Genomic DNA, 18,292 nt, shown 5'->3' with positions numbered 1-18,292 from the left:
AGGTTCAATTCTGGTCAGGGCACATATAAGAATCAACCAAATGGATGCACGAATAAATGGAGTAACAAATTGATGTTTCTTTTCCTCTCCTTTCATCTCTCGCTAAAAGCAATAAGTAAAAAAGACTATTTGCTTTATATTCAGACAGATCCAACCACCTCCTACTCTAATATTATTAGGGGCCTTCTGCTCACACATATGGACACGCAGCTCAAATGTCCAACTCTTACCACCACCTAAGGTTGCCATATTTGAAAAAAAAAAAAAAAAAAGACACTTTCTTAAATCTGAATGTTAAACAACTTCTTTTTGTTTAATATATTTTTATTGATTTCAGAAAGGAAGGGAGGGAGAGAGAGATAGAAACATCAATGAAGAGAGAGAATCATTGATTGCCTGCCTGCTACATGCCCCCTACTGGGGATCGAGTCTGAAACCCTGACAGGGAATCAAATCCCGACCTTCTAGTTCATAGGTAGACGCTGAACCACTGACCCACACCGGCAGTGCAACAAATGCTTTTTTAGTACAAATATGTCCCATGCAATATTTGAAACTTAACTTATACTGAAAAATTATTTGTTGTCTCTCTGATATTTTAACAAGGTGTCCTGTATTTTATTTGGCTAACTTACCTGCACCCTATTGCTTGGTCACCTTTTAGGCCTAGGGGCCTTTTACTACATGTTAGGTCTAAGGATATAGATACTGGAAGCACTGTTGGCCCTCAGCAGGAAGGACTTGGGAAAAAGTTAGTTATCCTTCTTGGAGCTATGTGAGCAGAAAATTTCAGAGCCCAGGTGCTCAAAACCATTGTGCAAAAGTTAAGGCACACTTTACAAAGGGACAAAAAAATAACCTGTCCAAAGTTATTAACTAAACTAAATGCCAGAGGTAATGATGCAACATCTACAAAGATCTGGAGGGGAAGTATTGTGACTCTGTCTTTCTAGATCACATATATATTACTCATTTATGGAAGAAAAAAAATCAATTTCATGTTTTTAATTCCTGGAAAATATGTTTTTCTTAATATGTGTCTAAAGACATAAATCCAGCTGACAGGGCCAAAAAAATGAGGATTTCAAAAACAGAGAATTCATGGTATAAAAGTATTCTGTTGAGACAAAACACAGGACTTAATAATTATAAATATGGTGTATTAGCTTTTTGTTGCATAGTAAACAACCACAAAATTTTTTTCTTTTCAAAATATTTTCATTTATCTTTAGAGAGAGAGGTGAGAGAGGGAGAGAGAGAAGCATTGATGTGAGAAAGAAACATAGATTCGCTGCTTCCTGCATGCTCCCCACTGGGGATAGAGCCTGAAACCCAGGCATGTGCCCTGACTGGGAATGGAACCAACATGTTTTTGGTGCACAGAACAATGCCCAACTAACTGAGCCACACTGGCCAGGGCAAACAACCACAAAACTTTAGTTGCATAGAACAATAATCTTGATTGGCTTGTGTGGTTCAATTTCAAGCTACAAGGCCTTTCTGTACATAGTGCATGCTCAATAAGTATTTGTTGAGTGAATAAATGATGATAATAATTACGTAAAATGCCTAAGCATATAGATAACCACAAATGAATGTTTTAAAAAGCTGAGTATCTTCAAAATGATGCATACCATGAATGAAAGAACAACAGAAACCAGAGTTTTAAAATTTCAGAAAAGAGGTGACATAATTCAAGAAAGAAAGAGAAGTAAAAGAAAAAAATAATCTTAGAAATGAAGATTAACATAGATATAACACATAGATAAACATAACAGTTAATACCTTAATAAGTAGAGTAAAAAGGAAAAGAAACTAAAATAAAAATAGGTAAATAGATTTAAAGAGAAAATAATGAATATTCAAGATAAGCAAAGAAGATCCAACATAATTATAATAGGAGTCACTTAGACAAAAGCAAGTAACTGGCCTGTAAGGGACAGAAAATTATATTATTATCACAGTTTTAACAACAAGTCTTCATGCCAGAAGAAAATGGGATAACTGTATTTAGGATGTAAATAAAGTGTGATCCAGGGTTTTATATTGAGCAAATGTGCCTTTCAGATATAAAGGCTCAAATAAGCTATTAACATTATGCAAGAACTCTGAGGATGTTGTTCTCCTGAGCACTCCTGAAGAATCTATTAGAGAATGGGTTTCATAAAACCTAAATGTCTATAGAAACAAGGTGTTTTTACCATTGTCAGCAACACAGCAGTAAACAATGATGTAAGGACAGATTGAGGACTAACTATATAGTTACATTAGAGGCCTGGTGCACAAGTTCATGCACATTGAAAGAAAATTAATTAAAATGAATATTTTAATATCGCTATTTGCCCTTTTTCTATAATAGAATGTTTCTGGGCTGGGCTGGGCCATGGGCTGCATTTTGCACCATGGGGTCTTGGCAGCGTTGGCTGCGACTTGGTGGGCTGTCGCTATGGGGTAGTAACATGAAAAAATATTTTTTTAACTTTTCAGTAATATTGGAGTGTGTTAGTATTGTTATTCTAAGACTGGGTAAAACAAATGAATAACTATTATTTTATTTTTATTTAAGTATCAGGATTATAAAGAAGAAGGAAGAAGATATGACACAGAGAAGTTAGAGTGCAAATCTTCAAGTGCAAAGTGGTCCTTTATTTGAATTGGAATTATCAGTAGAAACTTACCAGGTCTTATATACACATGCACACACACAGGCACACATTCTATATACATACATCTATAGCCTGTATATATATGTGTGTGTGTGTGTGTGTGTGTGTGTGTGTGTGTGTGTGTGTGTTTCCTATCTGTGACCACTGGAAAGGCCTAGGAACTGACCAGCCCATTATACATCCCTACCTCTAAGATTATGGTCTTGAAATAGAATTTAACACTAAAGGAAATCAGAGCTTCTTGGAAAAGGGACTCCAGGCTGGGACAGGAAATGTTCAGGATGAGCCTGGAATATCTTTCTGTAACAAAAAGCAAGGAAATTATCAAAGACCACTATTATCATTTCAAAAGATTCAGGAGTCAACTTGAAGAGGCTTCTACTACTGACCAAAGATGGGGTACTTGGAACTTCAATAAGATTTAAAATTACAATTTTTTGAAAGCCATCAAATATATGAGTTATTTATGGTATTAAAAAAATAACACAACTGGTTGTTTTTGGAGAATGAAAGAAGCAATTCATTATCATGAAAACTGGTAAGTAGAGGAAAAGAACCAAACTTTTATTTTGCCTTTATTCTGTGAAGGGTTCATTAAGAAATCAAACAATAGATGAAGGAAAGTGTCTCTTTATAGAAAGTATTCCAGCCCTGCTGGTGGCTCAGAGGTTGAGCGGCAACCCATGAACCAGGAGGGCACCATTCAATTCCAGGTCAGAGTACATGCCTGGGTTGTGGGCTCAATCTCCAGGAGGGGGCAGGAGGCAGCTGATCAAACTTTCTCTCATCTATGTTTCTAAAATCTCTCTTCACTCTCCTTTCCTCTCTCTCTAAAATCAATTTTTTAAAAACCGTATTAAAAAAAAAAAGAAAGAGTATTCCAACTAGTGTATGAGAAAGAAATGATAAAATTTGAATCACTCAGCAAGCCTGGCCCAAATTCCTGACCTATAAAATCATGAGATACAATCAAATGGCTGCCAGGGCTGACCAGCAGCCCCTGAACAATGGATGAACAGGTCACTCTGACACAGTTTCACTGTGAAAGAGAGGCTAAGGGATGGCCTGGCCAAAGTGACCAGGGAACCTAGATTGCCTGCCTCACTAGGCTTTTATTGGACTTTTTATCTTTAGGTATAATCAGTAGGGTGAGTAATCTTGGGAGGAAACGTATGTTTACATTGTCCTCTAGGGCAAGGGCATCCAGGGATTAAGCATCAGGATTCTAGTAAACACCCGGTGGTCTGCACATGCATAGACTTGTTTGGAAAGGTCAAGGAATAATTAAGGGTGCCACCTTCAACACTCCCCTAAGACTACCCTAAGTAGGAATTCCAATAAACAGGGCAGGTGGCCTTCCACACACTTCCCTTTTATCTGAATGTTCTCCTTACAAACATTCCAACCAAGTTTCATGCTTCCCAACAATTGGCCATTGTTTTAAAGCACTAAATTTTGGATGTAGTTTGTTATGCAGTAATTGGAACACATCCAAACATTTTTCTACATTTTTTTTTCTCAAGTGTATTGATATTTTAATGTAGAATTAAGATGTTCCTTCTTTTCCCAACTTAAAATACCTTGACTCAGCAACTATCTGGAAATCTTAGGCCCATTTCCTAGTCACCTCAAATTTGGAGCAGCTGAATCGAAACACCATAATCTAATAGACTTTGTGTGTCCTCATAATTTCTCTCTGCCTTTTTTGCCAGAAGAATTATTTCCCACAATAATACCCAACTCCTCTTTCTCAGTAGCATAAATGAGATTAAAGGCACTTCTTTTTAAGTACTAGATAATCACTGAAATGCATTATCATTTCTAATTTGTGTGATGTTTTATGTGATTCCTCATGGAAATTAAGATGAAGTTTCACGACACTTGAAACCTATATAATTTTTAAAACCAATTTCACCTCAATAAATTCAATAAGTTAACAAAATTTAAATATGTTTTTATTGGTTTCAGAGAGAGAGAGAGAAAAACATACATGAGAAACATTGATCAGCTGCCTCCTGCACCACGCCTACTAAGGATCGAGCCCGAAACTCAGGCATGTGCCCTGACCAGGAATTGAGCTGTAACCTCCTGGTTCATGGGTTGACACTCAACCATTGAACCACACCGTCTGGGCAATAAAATTTTTTAATTTAAAAAAATAGTAGTTTCACAAGTATAGACCATGAAATAGAACATTGTGAATAGGAACTACTCAAATGTGGTGACTAAGACTTCAGAAATAAATTATTGCTTCAAGGGTCCCTATGGGGAGAGTATTCACCCTTTAACTTAAAATGACTATTTATGCAGGACTGACTGCTGTAATGGGTAATTTTATGTGTCAATTTGACTAGGCTAAGTAATTGCCAGATTGATGGAATGACATTATTTCTGGGTGTGTCCTTAAGGTTGTTTCTGAAAGAGATTAGCATTTGAATTGGTAGATTAAGTAAAGAAGATTGCCTCACCCATTTGGGTGGGCTTCAGTCAATCCATTAAGGGCCTGAATAGAAAAACAAAAAAAAAAAGGCATAACAAAGGGAATATTCACTCTCTCTGCTTTAACTGGAATACCATCCTCTCTGGCCTCTTCTCTGGCTTTTGAACTGGGGTCTTGGACTGGAACTACATCACCAGCTTTCCTGCACCTCCAGCTTGCTGAGTGACTTCTCAGTCTCCAAAATCAGGTGATCCAATCTCTCACGATGCATCTCTTTACATGTGTACATATCCTCTTGCTTCTGTTTTTCCAGAAAACCCTGAGTAACAGAGCTGCAGAAATTCTGTTAATTACCTGTTAGTTTTGAAATGGGGTCAGTGAAAATGTTTGATAGAACCTCAAATGTCTTCATTAAATAGGAGAAAAGACTTTGTGGGAATTAAAAAAAAAATTTGGCTTTATATTTACCAAAACAAAATCATAAAGCCATTCAAAGAAGGAGCCACCCTTCCAAATTTGAATTGAATTGAATAAGAAACCAAGCAAAATAATAAACAGCAACAGAGATTAAAAATGGAACTTGCAAACCTGGATTTCTTCTTAACTTGATATCTTAAAAATGTAAACCACACCTGGTTGGTAATGGAAACTTGTGTAAACCAATCTTACCTCCCACACACAAATATGAAATGGAAAAGACAGGATACTAGATCGTAAGACTAAATTGATCTTTCTTTCTTGAAAACAAGAAACTAAGCCAAATATTACCAAGTTTGTAAGCAAATACTTCTTTTTCCAGAGTGATCATTTTTAATTTGGGGAGACAGAGGGAATGGTCATGAGCCTCTTTTGAGAATCTGATTTTTAAGAAGCTATGGAATGTATTCAAGAAAACTGCATATGCACACAATAGATTGTACATAATTTCAGGGGGTTCATGGACCCCTTAGCGCTCCATGAACTTCACATTAAGAAACCCTGACAAAGAGGTCTTGAGTCTTTATAACTGGTGGAATCTGTGATGATTCCATCCCTGTATGCACCTTTTATTTTGTATTATTTTTTAATTATTTATTGATTTGAGAGAGAGAAAGGAAGAGATAGAAAGATTGATTTGTTATGCCACTTATTTTTGCATTCATTGATTATTCTTATATGTGCCCTGATGAGGATTGAACCCACAACTTTGGTGTATAGGGACCATGCTCTAACCCAAGCATGTCAAACTCGTGGCCCATGGGCCACATGCAGCCCACAATGAATATTTTTGTGGCCCAGCCAATATAACAGTATGTAAGAAACATTTTAATAAAAATTTTGTAACTTAATTTTTACAATATCCTGTTATACATAATCCTATATAATGAAAGGCTAATATGCAAATTGTCCCCTCTATTGGGAGTTCAGCTGGGAGTTCCACCAGGAGGTGGGGCCTGCTGGCCAACTGACCACGACCCCTCCACTGGCCAGCCCGGCCCAATAGGCCCCAGTTGAAGTGGGCTGGCCAGACCCCACCTGTGCGCGAATTTGTGCACTGGGCCTCCAGTTATTAATAACGAACTACAATGTTCGCTAATGACTGATTACTATAATCATGTTGCATTCATTCCCCTTACAGGCCTTATGCTCAGGCACCCCATTTCTCTCCACTAATACCAGCAGTGAATATTTTAGCAGCTGATTGCCATGTCATTAGTCTTGGGCTGACTTGTTTGGTGTGTGCAACAGGAAATATTTTGCTTTTGAAGAACAAGAAATGTTATGCCCAGAATTCAAGATCCCCAAGAAACCATGCCAGGGAGTCAGTCCGATGCAAAAGCAGAAGGTCCTTTATTGAGTTAGCTAACCCGACCCGGGCCTCCAGTCGATGCAGCGACCAGAAACGGAGTGAGACCCATGTGAAAATCCGGGCTTTCATAGTGAGGGGAGGGGAGCTGGCTGTGGCCCTGCCGATTGGCCAGGCGCAAGTCGGGTCTTGTTACACAGGATGTGGTCATCTCTATGGCGCGCACATCCCTTGCTTGTCATTGGTTAGTTCAAAGAAATCCTGGGTGTGGCCAGCAGGGGCCTGGGCTCGGGAAGAAGGCACTTTTCTGAGCACATGGCCTCTGCCCCAACATGGAGGATCCAGGGTAAGATGGAGGGCGTAGCCCTCGCCCTTTCATTCCCCCCTTGTCTTGGAACTTCCGGCTCAATCATGAGACGGACTGCACTTCTATTTCACCGTCGCTAGGGGCCCGTAGTGAGCACACAGAACTATCAACTGAACTATTTTATACACTTAACAAATGGTCCGGTGGAAGGGAAAGAAACCATTTTAGCTTTAACAACTTCTATTGAAATAGGATTTTTCTTCTTAAAATTCCTCCATGGCTATTAAAAAGCCAAATCAAGATTAATTTATCTACTGTCCTGATGTTTGCATAAGCACAAGAAGAATGGTAACTGACTACCTTTGCTGGAATTTCATGGTTGAACCTTAATGTGCCCCGTAGGGCCAGGAAGCCAAGCCATCCAGCTGCCATCAGGCCTGCCTGCAGTATCTGCTGAGTTAGGTGAATCCCTCACCTGTAGCAACTCCACCTGAGCCCATGCTCCAGGCTTTAAGGCCCATCTCAGTAGCCCTCCTACTCGTTGCGGCCCAGAGTGTGTGGGGGTTCTGCAGGGATGCAGAGGCATCTTTACTGCTCCCCTTCTACTCTTACCAACCGCCAGGGATGGTAGGGCATGGGCCTGACGCTCCAGCGCCAGCTGTCTTCAGGGCTCCCAGGCAGGATACCAGGCTTTCTTCGTGGCATTCTTAGTGGCTTCAAGTCTTTAGAGCTCAGATAGGGCTCTTTAAAACATGATACTCCAGTCAAAGTTTTCCGTTAATAAAACCACTATTAGGAACCAGTCTTACTGAATCTATGCAAAGAAACGTACTTACTTAGCATTGCCAGATTTCGGAGGAATTACATAAGGAGAAAAACACACTGATTTACTCTAAGATTTTCTGACTTTCCTTGCTAATTTCTTTTCATGGATTTAAAACAAAACAGTAATTGTTGGTCCATGCCTCGGACTTTCTAGTCTAAACAGGCTTTTTCCAGCTTTACTACCCCTGACATGGGCATGGTGACTCAGGCCTGCAAGACAGTATTACAGGCTGTCAACTGTTAGCTGTCTCTCAACAGAGACCAAAACCTGATGGGCACCCTTCCCTGCCCAGTTGGGCACTTGTCCTCTTGGCAGCTAGACACCCTTTACTTTTGGGGGTCACCCCACACAGCTCCCTTCCAGGACAGCCAACATACATTCAAACCTGCAAAAGAATCAAAGGTTAATATAACATATCAATACAATGAAACATAATATTGGCATCATGGCCGCTTCAGGTAGCCAAATCTACCACTAAACATGTGATCCTATAAATGGTCCTTGTCCCTTTGGAGCCATGTCCATGAAGATGCAGGCATTATCTAAGTGTATTACACAGTATTGTGGGGGCTCCTGGTGACAGGAGCGATCGCGAGTCATGTTACCGGCATCAGGCAGGTCAAGCACTCCGTAGCTTGAGCTTGAGCGGGTTGCGTTGATCTTGATCGATCGATGCTCCATTTGGTGATGAAGTTTTTCCGGATGGACCCAGGTCTTGACGCCGTCTACCTTGAGAGCAGTGGGGGTCTTCAGCACCACAGTGTAGGGACCCTTCCAACGTGGCTCTAGGGTCTCCCAGCAGTGCCTTCTGATGTAGACCCAATCTCCTGGTCTGTGCTGATGAGGAGTTGGGGTTGGGCTGGTCCCGTAGATGGCGCGGAGGTGCGGCCAAATGTCCTCGTGCACCCTCTGGAGCCCTCTCAAGGAAAGAGATTGTTAAAGAAAAGCCACCCAGTCCTCACCAGTCTCTGAGTCAGATTCCTCCTCTCTTGGAGAACTTTAAAGTCCTGATGGCTTCTAGGTAACCCTGTTTATCAGTTACAGACTCTTCTTTTTTTGTACCAGTTCCCTTTGTGGCAGAGCAGCAACCAGGCCTCTTTCAAGGGAGTGCGCTAGAAGTGGGTATCAGCCCCTCCTTTGCTAGCAGCAACAGGTACCAAACTCTTTCAGTACATTTGACCAGCTTCATTCCCGCCCACCTTTACAGATTCTAAGGTCCATTGTTTTCCTTTAACCAGCAAGCTAAATGACACTGGCCTGTATTATTTAATTCAGCACAGGCAGGGGGAAGGGCCCATGGAATCTCTGCCCTGAGGAACTGTGAGCCCTACCCTTAAATGTCCCAATCAGACTAGAAAAGTCACAAATATCTTTTAAATCTACCCCAGAATTCCAAAATCCCAACCTAGCACAGAATATATTTCCACACTTACATAAACAAATACAGTCTTGGGATCTTGAGCAGGTAACAGGAACACTGCCCAAGTCCCCTGATGGGGGCCTGACAGGAACAGATGTGGGGGCCTCCCTTTCCCACGTCCCAGGATGGGATTCTTGACCTATGTCTCATCCAGATAGAAACGGTACTCATATTGAACAAGGAAATCAAGACTAAATAGACATGATAACTAGATACATTCCCCATTAAGAACTTTGAGGTGCATGCCACATTTACATCACAAAATACCAACAAATCAGTTTCAGTTGTGTCAAGATACAGAACAAGTCCCTGAACAGAGGTGGTAGAAAACTGTCTAGGAATGCTTCTTTTCTATCTTTCTAAAACCCTTAGAGATTCTTGATACAATCCCCTAAAAGTTAAAGAGGAAGGAAAGAACCATTCAATGTCCTTCAAGAGGATTAAACACATTGGATCCTCTGACGTTTCAGGGGTACCAAGGAAGGAGAAATTAGGCCATGTTTAGTCCTTCTCACAATCCATCATTAGTGACCAGTCCCAGCTCACTGGTATATTATTCACTTAACATTTCTTTTTTTTCTCCTATCACACCAAGGCCATGCTTTCCAGGTAGCTAGAACTCTTAGCCTTAATTCTTAGGTGATTAGCAATACATTTTAAGAGACACAGAAAAAAGAAAAATCTTTCTTGGGTAACCTAAGTATTAAGACCGTGATTGCTAATTTATTAAGTATTAAATAAATCTGCGAGGCTAGCACACTTTTTGCCCCATCTGCATTTCCGCAGTAAAACTCCGCCTTAAAACTCCACCTCTGAAATTCTATCCTCCCTTAGTGAGCAGACACTCCTTTTGTGATTGGCTAAGTCAGAGGGAGGGGCTGTTCCAAGATGGCGGCCCCCAGGGGCGCGGCAGGCCATGCGGCCAACATGGCGGCTGCCAAGTCAGGCAGCTCAACATTGTGGCTGTCCACCGTTCTCTGACAGAGCAAACCAAAACCCCTAGAAGGTAGATGGCCAACATTATATTGTAGACAAACAGAAATCTCATTAGCTGTTTATACTTTTTATAATTATCTTAATATCAATTAAGTTTAAACTGGTTTTTGTATTAAAAATCTTCAGTTGAGGTCACAAAATCAATCCTCTCTTCTCAATCAGATTAATAAGCAAAGGCATTTTCAATTAACAGATTAACTTCTATCATCTAGACTTCATACTAGGCATACTCAGATCAACATTTCAATATTATAAATCTCAATACTTTTCGATGATTTGAACTTAAAAATGGTCACAATTTTCCTGCTGGGGAAGTCAAGAAGCAAAACCATAGCTATTCACATGTAAGCTTGACTATCAACTTCCTGGTGGTACTTGCCTCAGGGCGGGAAATTTCAAAAGAGCTACTTTAAATCGCCTTGGGAAACCAGCCTGCATTTCTTTCTCAGGTTCATCTCCGCCATTTTTAAGGCTAAAACAGTCTTGGGTTTTTATTCTGTACACAGCAAAAAGTCAAGTCCAGATCAAAACTATGCGCACTCGTTTTTAAACTGGCCTTTTCCCTTTACATGTGCACAGAAATCCCGAATGCATTTATAAATTTGTAAACGCTTTTCAATTACAAGAAGGATTTTAATTTTAGAATACTTGGGGAGGGGGTGACCTGTTTCCACAGACCCTCACTCAGGTGGCCGTCCGACCGCCACACAAAGGAGGGGTGAGAGCAGTCCCCCTCCCTCCACATTCATACACTTTCACCAGACATCCATTCAGAGTTTAAACAATCCATTCAATTCCTAACAACTTCCCCATTCCTGAGGGAGCTTTAAAGCCTCCCCCAATCTCCTTGAAATTATTAATCCAGCAAGTCCACAAAATAAAACGGAAACACAAACAACTAAAGGGCCCAAAAAAGTACAGCCTTCCAACTCCATGGAAGCAAAAACCGAAAGCTAGACGATGGCTGCGTGCCAACCAGCATGAGCGACCCGCCTTTTCTCAGATTGAGGGGTTCCTACAGACCTTCCGACTCCGCGGAAGCAAAATTTCCCCTCTTCAGATGGAGGATCAGGGCGCCCCCCTACTCCTCCTGCCTGTCTCAGATTAAGGGGTTTCCTACAGACCTTCCGACTCCGCAGAAGCAAAGCTATACCCCTTCAGATGGAGGATCGGGGCGTCCCCCGGCTCCTCCCGCCTATTGATCCTGTGCATCCACTCAGATCATTATTACAGGCATTTACAGGCATTTACAAATTTCAGAAGTGAGCTCACACCGGATAGATACAAAACAAAACACACGACACAAACAAAACAAGACCTACCGTGGTCAGTCAGGCCCTCCAGACTGGGGGCCCCTCATGGTGTTGGGGATCCCAGATGAGCCCCCAAAATGTTATGCCCAGAATTCAAGATCCCCAAGAAACCATGCCAGGGAGTCAGTCCGATGCAAAAGCAGAAGGTCCTTTATTGAGTTAGCTAACCCGACCCGGGCCTCCAGTCGATGCAGCGACCGGAAACGGAGTGAGACCCATGTGAAAATCAAGAAAAAGATTTATTTACATTACATTTATAAATTTGTGCAGTTATTCAGTGTCTGGTAAGTTAATGTTCAAGAAAAAATATTAATTTTTATTAAAATGTTCTATTATTTTATGTTAACAATTACTCATTTATTTCAGCCCTTTGTATTCAGCATGTCTCTATCGAAATAAACTTACATTTCTATGAAAATTGAAGCTTTTGGGGTTTTTTTGCAGCCCACATTAACTTAACCCTTGTTTATTTGGTCCGTGTTAGTTTTTGAGTTTGACATGCTTGCTCTAACCAACTGAGCTACCCAACCAAGGCTTTGTATGTGCCTTTTAAAACTTAAACCTTTAGTAACTGCCATTACTAATTTCGGGGAATAAAAAGTATTGCGTATTTTCACCATTTTGATAATCACCTGCTATATTTTGCTAACTACTTTAATTGCATTTCTGGGGAAAAGTAGGATTTAAATTCTAAATACAACATATAATTTTTTATTGTTCAGTAAGTTCTCATTAAAGAGTTTACACTATATTGTATCTTTCCTTACTTGATTTTGTTCATCCTATTTCCCCCACTTTTTTACTACTTACTTATGCATGTCTTTTTAAATTGAATTTATTGGTTAATAAAATTATATAGGGTTCAGGTGTACAATTCTGTAATACAGCAACTGTATATTGTATTATGCCTTCACCACCCCAAATCAAGTCCCTTTCCATCACCTCTTATCTCCCTTACATCCTCTTCTATTACACCACACACCTCTCTCCCTCTGGTATATGAATTTTTGTCTGTATATGAGTTTTTTTCTTTTTGCTTAATCCCTTCACCTTTTCCACCCAGCCTTGCAACCCTACTCCCCTCTGACAGCTGTCAGTCTGTTCTTGATGAATCTGTTTCTATTTTGTTTGTTAGTTTATTTTGTTCATGAGATTCCACATATGAGTGAAATAATGTGCTACTTGTTTTTCTCTGATTGGCTTATTTCACTTAGCACAATGTCCTCCAGGTCCATCCATGCTATGGCAAAAGGTAAGATTTCCTTTTTATTTTTAGTCCTATAATTTTATTAATAATGCATAAATCGCTTATGGACAGGCATCACCAACTTGACTAACCTATCTTAGCTACTCTGTGGAAGAAGTGTTTTCTATTTTATCTAACTCAACTAATGCTTGTTCATGAGCAGGTTAAAATGTCATCTTGGACTCCACATTTACACAATATATTAATCTAACTTATACAGACAGCATATCTTTATTTAAAAAACCTTAAAAATGTTTCTTCAAATTTTAAAACACTTGCCCAAGTTGCTTTCTAGGTTTAGAGGCACAGAGGGCTGGCAATCAAAAAAACAATAAATAAAATTATCTGTGAGACTGTCCATCAGTGCTTTTTTGATGGCAGGTGCCTCATGCTAGTGTATAAAAAAAGGAATTTTAAACAGTGAAAAAAATACTTTCATTTCTTAAATTTCTTATCCCTTAGTGTCCACATTAATAAATCTTAAACTCCATGTGAAATATTATGACATGTGAGATACAGTGCACCATAAAAGAGGGGCAAATTAAATAGCAAAGGACCTAACAATCAGGGAAAGGCCACTCAAGCCTCTCTGTTTCTACTTTATTGATCTGGACACAAGTACATAAGTCTAAAGGGAAAAGACCAAATCTTGTAATATTTCCAGAATGAAAATTAACTTTTCCACTGTGAATAAAAAGTAGCACGTGCAGCCCAGGTTATTTGCACACAAATGGGCAGCTCCTATAAAAACAATAGCAGTCCTCTGGTCTGTCTCTCATCATCATCATCACCTGGGTGTATAGCTACACTGTAGTGTTGACACAACGTCCTCCACAGGAGTTGGGAGTAGACATTCTTGCAAAGAAGTAACTCTGGTCGCTTTCATTTCTGCAGCACGATTTGTTGCAATATTTATAATGACATTTCAGTGAGTCACCTATTCCTTTGCATAGTCCCATCAAATGACATCCAAGAGCATCAGTAGATCATTACCCTGACTGCATGTGAATAAAAGGCTTGGCCTGGTACAAACTCTGGGCAGTCAATCAGTTGAGAGAAGTCTGTTTGTAGCACCCCATTTGGAGGAGGGCCTGGAATTGGCCATTTTCCTGGTTCTATCTTTTTTCTCATTTTCTTGTCTACAATTTCCACTTCTGTGCTATCTTTAAGTGCCTCTAAAATGAGATTAAGGTTTGTAGTGAGAGCCTGAACATGGTGGAAACCAGCAATCAGGGAAAATAGGCAAGAAACCTTGTTCATCCATCTTGCTCCTAAGAAAGAAGTCCCGGTCCGAATTTTCTATACTGAAGTAATATTCAACTTGGCGCTTAATATACTCTTTGAGCAATGCTTCTTCCACAGGATATACCTGTGTGCCTGTACCATCATCATAGTAATACATCACATTGGTATTAAGTTCTGTTTGAAATGGTTGGTCAGTCCTTTCACCTTTCATCGAGCATTTCGTCTGCCTCCTCCTCTTCCCGTCCTCGACCTCTCCCTCGGCCTCTTGAGGAAACTCGGGTGTTAACACCTTCACTTCTCGCACTGGAAACTACATCTTGATCATCTGTTTTCTCTATCACTCCTCCAACTTCGTGTATCGTTTCTCCTATTGTTATGTGATGATTTATTTTTTCAGATTGACATCTTGAGCTGTTCCCAGATCCTGGTCTTTTTTGTTTTTGTTTTTAATATTTTTTATTGATTTTTTACAGATAGGGAGGGAGAGGGATAGAGAGTTAGAGACATCGATGAGAGAGAAACAGCAATCCGCTGCCTCCTGCACACCTGCTACTGGGGATGTGCCCGCAACCAATATCGAACCCGGGACCCTTCAGTCCGCAGGCCGACGTTCTATCCACTGAGCCAAACCGGTTAGGGCGATCCCGGTCTTTCTTGACTCTCTGGTCTTATATCATCTAAGTGGAGTGGTACTTATGGTGGAGTGGTGCTTATCAGTCCCCTTTCCTTCCTTGGTTACTTGACTGAGCTTCGTCCTCACTGACATTTTCACCAGGACCATCTAGTTTTGTTTCCCGGGTTTCTTTGCTCTCACTGTTATTTCCCTTTTTCTTTTTTATTTTGTAGCTTCTTATTTCCTTGGTTGATGACACTCTTGACACTTGTTGGGGTTCTTGGTCTTGAGTTTTCCTGCTTTTATAATTTTTGGGGAACTGAGCTCTGCTTCTAGGGATTCCAGTAGGGGCAGGTGCTGAGGCGGCTTTTTGATCCAAGGGTTCTCCTTAGGCAGTGGCAGCAGCTTTTCTTCGGAGCCCCCCACCCCCACCCCTGCTCCCTGTGCGCCAGGTGCAGCGCCAGAGTCCTCCCTGCACGGCTGCCTGGGGCTCCAGCAACGGCTCTCCCCGCGCCCCATGCTGGTGGCGGTGGCAGCCCTCTCCTCCTTCGCGGCCTGCTTGCTCTCCTATTTGGGTGCAGCTGCATGGGCAGCTCTTCCTGAGAGTGAATGGCAGGCACCAGATCAGGAGCAGACATGGTCCCCTTGCCCCAGCCTTGGGAGGCCCGGGGCCAGGGAGTCCGGCTGCCCTCTCTCTGCAGAGACACCCACTCAGATTTCCTTCTTTATGGTTGAGTAGTATTCCTTTGTGTAAATGTACCACAGCTTTTTTATCCACTCATCTATTGATGGACACTTGGACTATTTCCAAATCTTGGCGGTTGTAAATAATGCTGTAGTGAGCATAGGGATGCATTACTTATGCATTTCTTATAATTGTCATGGTATTCTCAGCTAGAAACTTGAGTTCAAACACACAGACCTTACATTTTTCTCCCACTCTTGTTGCTATTCAGCTTCCTCATGACATTATGTTGTTACCATTTTGTTGTTGTCTATACGCACAATGTCAGGATGGTACTTGATACATTGACTAGTCAACTCACACATCCAGGTTCAAATTTTACCACATCTGTATTTGTGGCATCTCATGTTTATTGTCATAACTAGTGACCTGGTGCATGAAATTCGTGCACATTAAAAGGGAATTAATTAGAGGAAATATTTTAATATTGCTATTTCCCTTTATAATAGAAGTGTCAGAGATGAAAGAAAATTAGTAAAATGTATATGAAAATCTTCATCCTGTCAGAGTCTGGGGCACACCACGGGAACCAGAGTCAAGTCCCTGCCCACCCACATGTGCTTCGAAATCACACGAGACCCAGACCTGCCCAGCCCCACCCCCATTGGGCTAGATCCAGACCCTGTTGGTGCCACCTCCATCAAGCCCTGCCGGGTGGGGGGTGCAGCCTGAGGTCCCTGGCCCGGGCCAGGGGGTGTGCCTTCAGGTCCCCTTGCCTGGGCCAGGCGGTGCAGCTTGAGGTCCCTTGTCAAGTCCTGCCAGGTGGGGGGCGCAGCCTGAGGTCCCCTGGCCCAGGCTGGGGCAGGTGGCATGCCTTGAGGTCCCTGTTAAGCCCTGCCAGGTGTGGGGGTGGCATGGTCTCAGGTCCCCTGGCCCAGCGCTGGGGCCCGGGGAGTGGCCTGAGGTCCCCCATCCAGGGTCGGTGTGGGGGCATGCCTTGAGGTTCCCTGTCAAGCCCCACCGGGCAGGGGATGTGGCCTCAGGTCCCCTGTCAAGCCCCACCAGGCAGGGGGTGCAGCTTCAGGTCCCTGCTGATTGCTCATTACGGGAACTCGGCCTCTGCTCTGGGTGCAGCCATCTTGGCTGTTATGGTGTGATGGTCAATTTGCATATTCCCTCTTTATTAGATAAGATTCTTATGTTGACATTATCTTAATATATCTGCCATTTTGCAAATGTCATGTTTCACAATATATTTAACTCAAAATTGGATCATTGTAATCAATCTTGTAAATCAAGCATGTAAAACTCAAAGTCTAACACGGGCCAAATAAAGGTTTAAGTTTATGTGGGCCACAAAAAAAAAAAAGCTTCAATTTTTTAAAAATATATTTTTATTGATTTCAGAGAGGAAGGGAAAGAGAGACAGAAACATCAATGATGAGAGAATCATTGTTTGGCTGCCTTCTGCATGATTCCCACTAGGGATCGAGCCCACAACCTGGGCATGTGCCCTGACCTAAATCGAACCCCAACCTCCTGGTTCATAGGTCATCACTCAACCACTGAGCCATGCTGGCCAGTCCAAAGGCTTCAATTTTTATAGAAATTTAGGTTTATTTCAATGGAGATATGCTGAATACAAAGGGCTGAAATAAATGAGTAATCGTTAACATAAGATAATAGAACATTTTATTTTATTTTTTTAAAATATATTTTATTGATTTTTTACAGAGAGGAAGGGAGAGGGATAGAGAGTTAGAAACATCAATGAGAGAGAAACATCGATCAGCTGCCTCCTGCACATCCCTTCTTGGGGATGTGCCTGCAACCAAGGTACATGCCCTTGACCAGAATCGAACCTGGAACCCTTCAGTTCGCAGGCCAAAGCTCTATCCACTGAGCCAAATCATTCAGGGCAATAGAACATTTTAATAAAAATTATTATTTTTTCTTGAACATTAACTTACCAGATACTGAATAACTGAACAAATTAATAAGCGTAACTCAAATAAACCTGTTTTTCTTGTTCTCCGAAAGCAAAATATTTCCTATTGCACACACCAAACAAGTCAGTCCAAGAGTAATGACGTGGCAGTCAGCTGCTAAACTATTCACTCCTGGTATTAGTGGAGAGAAATGGTGCGCCTGCGCGTAAGGCGCATAAGGGAAATGAATGCAACATGATTATAGTAATCAGTCAGCGAGCATTGTAGTTCATTATTCATAATTATGTATAGTAGGATACTGTAAAAAATAACTTACGAAATTTTTATTAAAGCATTTCTTACATACCGTTGTATTGGCTGGGCCGCAAAAATATTCACATATCTACTCCTGGATCAAAGAGAAGCCAGGAAAATAAGAATCTGGTTTCCCTGGCTCTGTAGCAGAAAGTGACAAAGAGAGCAGGGTTACAAATGTTTTCATGTTGACAACAGTGTTTGCCACACATCCCAACAGTCTTTTGTTTGTTTGTTTGTTTGTTTGTTTTGTTTTCCTACCTTTTTTTTTTTTTTTCCATCACCATTTAATCTCAATAGTCTTTTAATTCCTATCTGGTAAAGGAAATTACTAGTCTTAAATTAAAGAATTCAAGAAGGAGCAACTAAGATGGCGGCATAGGTAAACACCGGGAAATTATCGCCTCACACAACAATTGAAAATTACCGCAAAGGACTGAGCAAACATCATCCAGAACAACAGGAAGGCTGGCTGAGTGTAAATTCCACAACTAGAAGGAAAGAAA

The 18,292-nt window shown here is 41.1% G+C and overlaps 1 pseudogene; it reads right to left on the bottom strand.

Moving 5' to 3' along the window:
- Positions 1 to 13,978: 13,978 nt before the first annotated feature.
- The window catches only part of LOC118653793, a 42,373-nt pseudogene continuing 38,059 nt past the window's right edge, over positions 13,979 to 18,292 (bottom strand).

Source organism: Myotis myotis, unplaced genomic scaffold (assembly GCF_014108235.1).
Source record: "Myotis myotis isolate mMyoMyo1 unplaced genomic scaffold, mMyoMyo1.p scaffold_m19_p_1, whole genome shotgun sequence".
Taxonomy (NCBI): domain Eukaryota; kingdom Metazoa; phylum Chordata; class Mammalia; order Chiroptera; family Vespertilionidae; genus Myotis; species Myotis myotis.
Note: the sequence above shows the minus strand (reverse complement) of the source record. Positions and strands in the feature narration are given on the sequence as shown.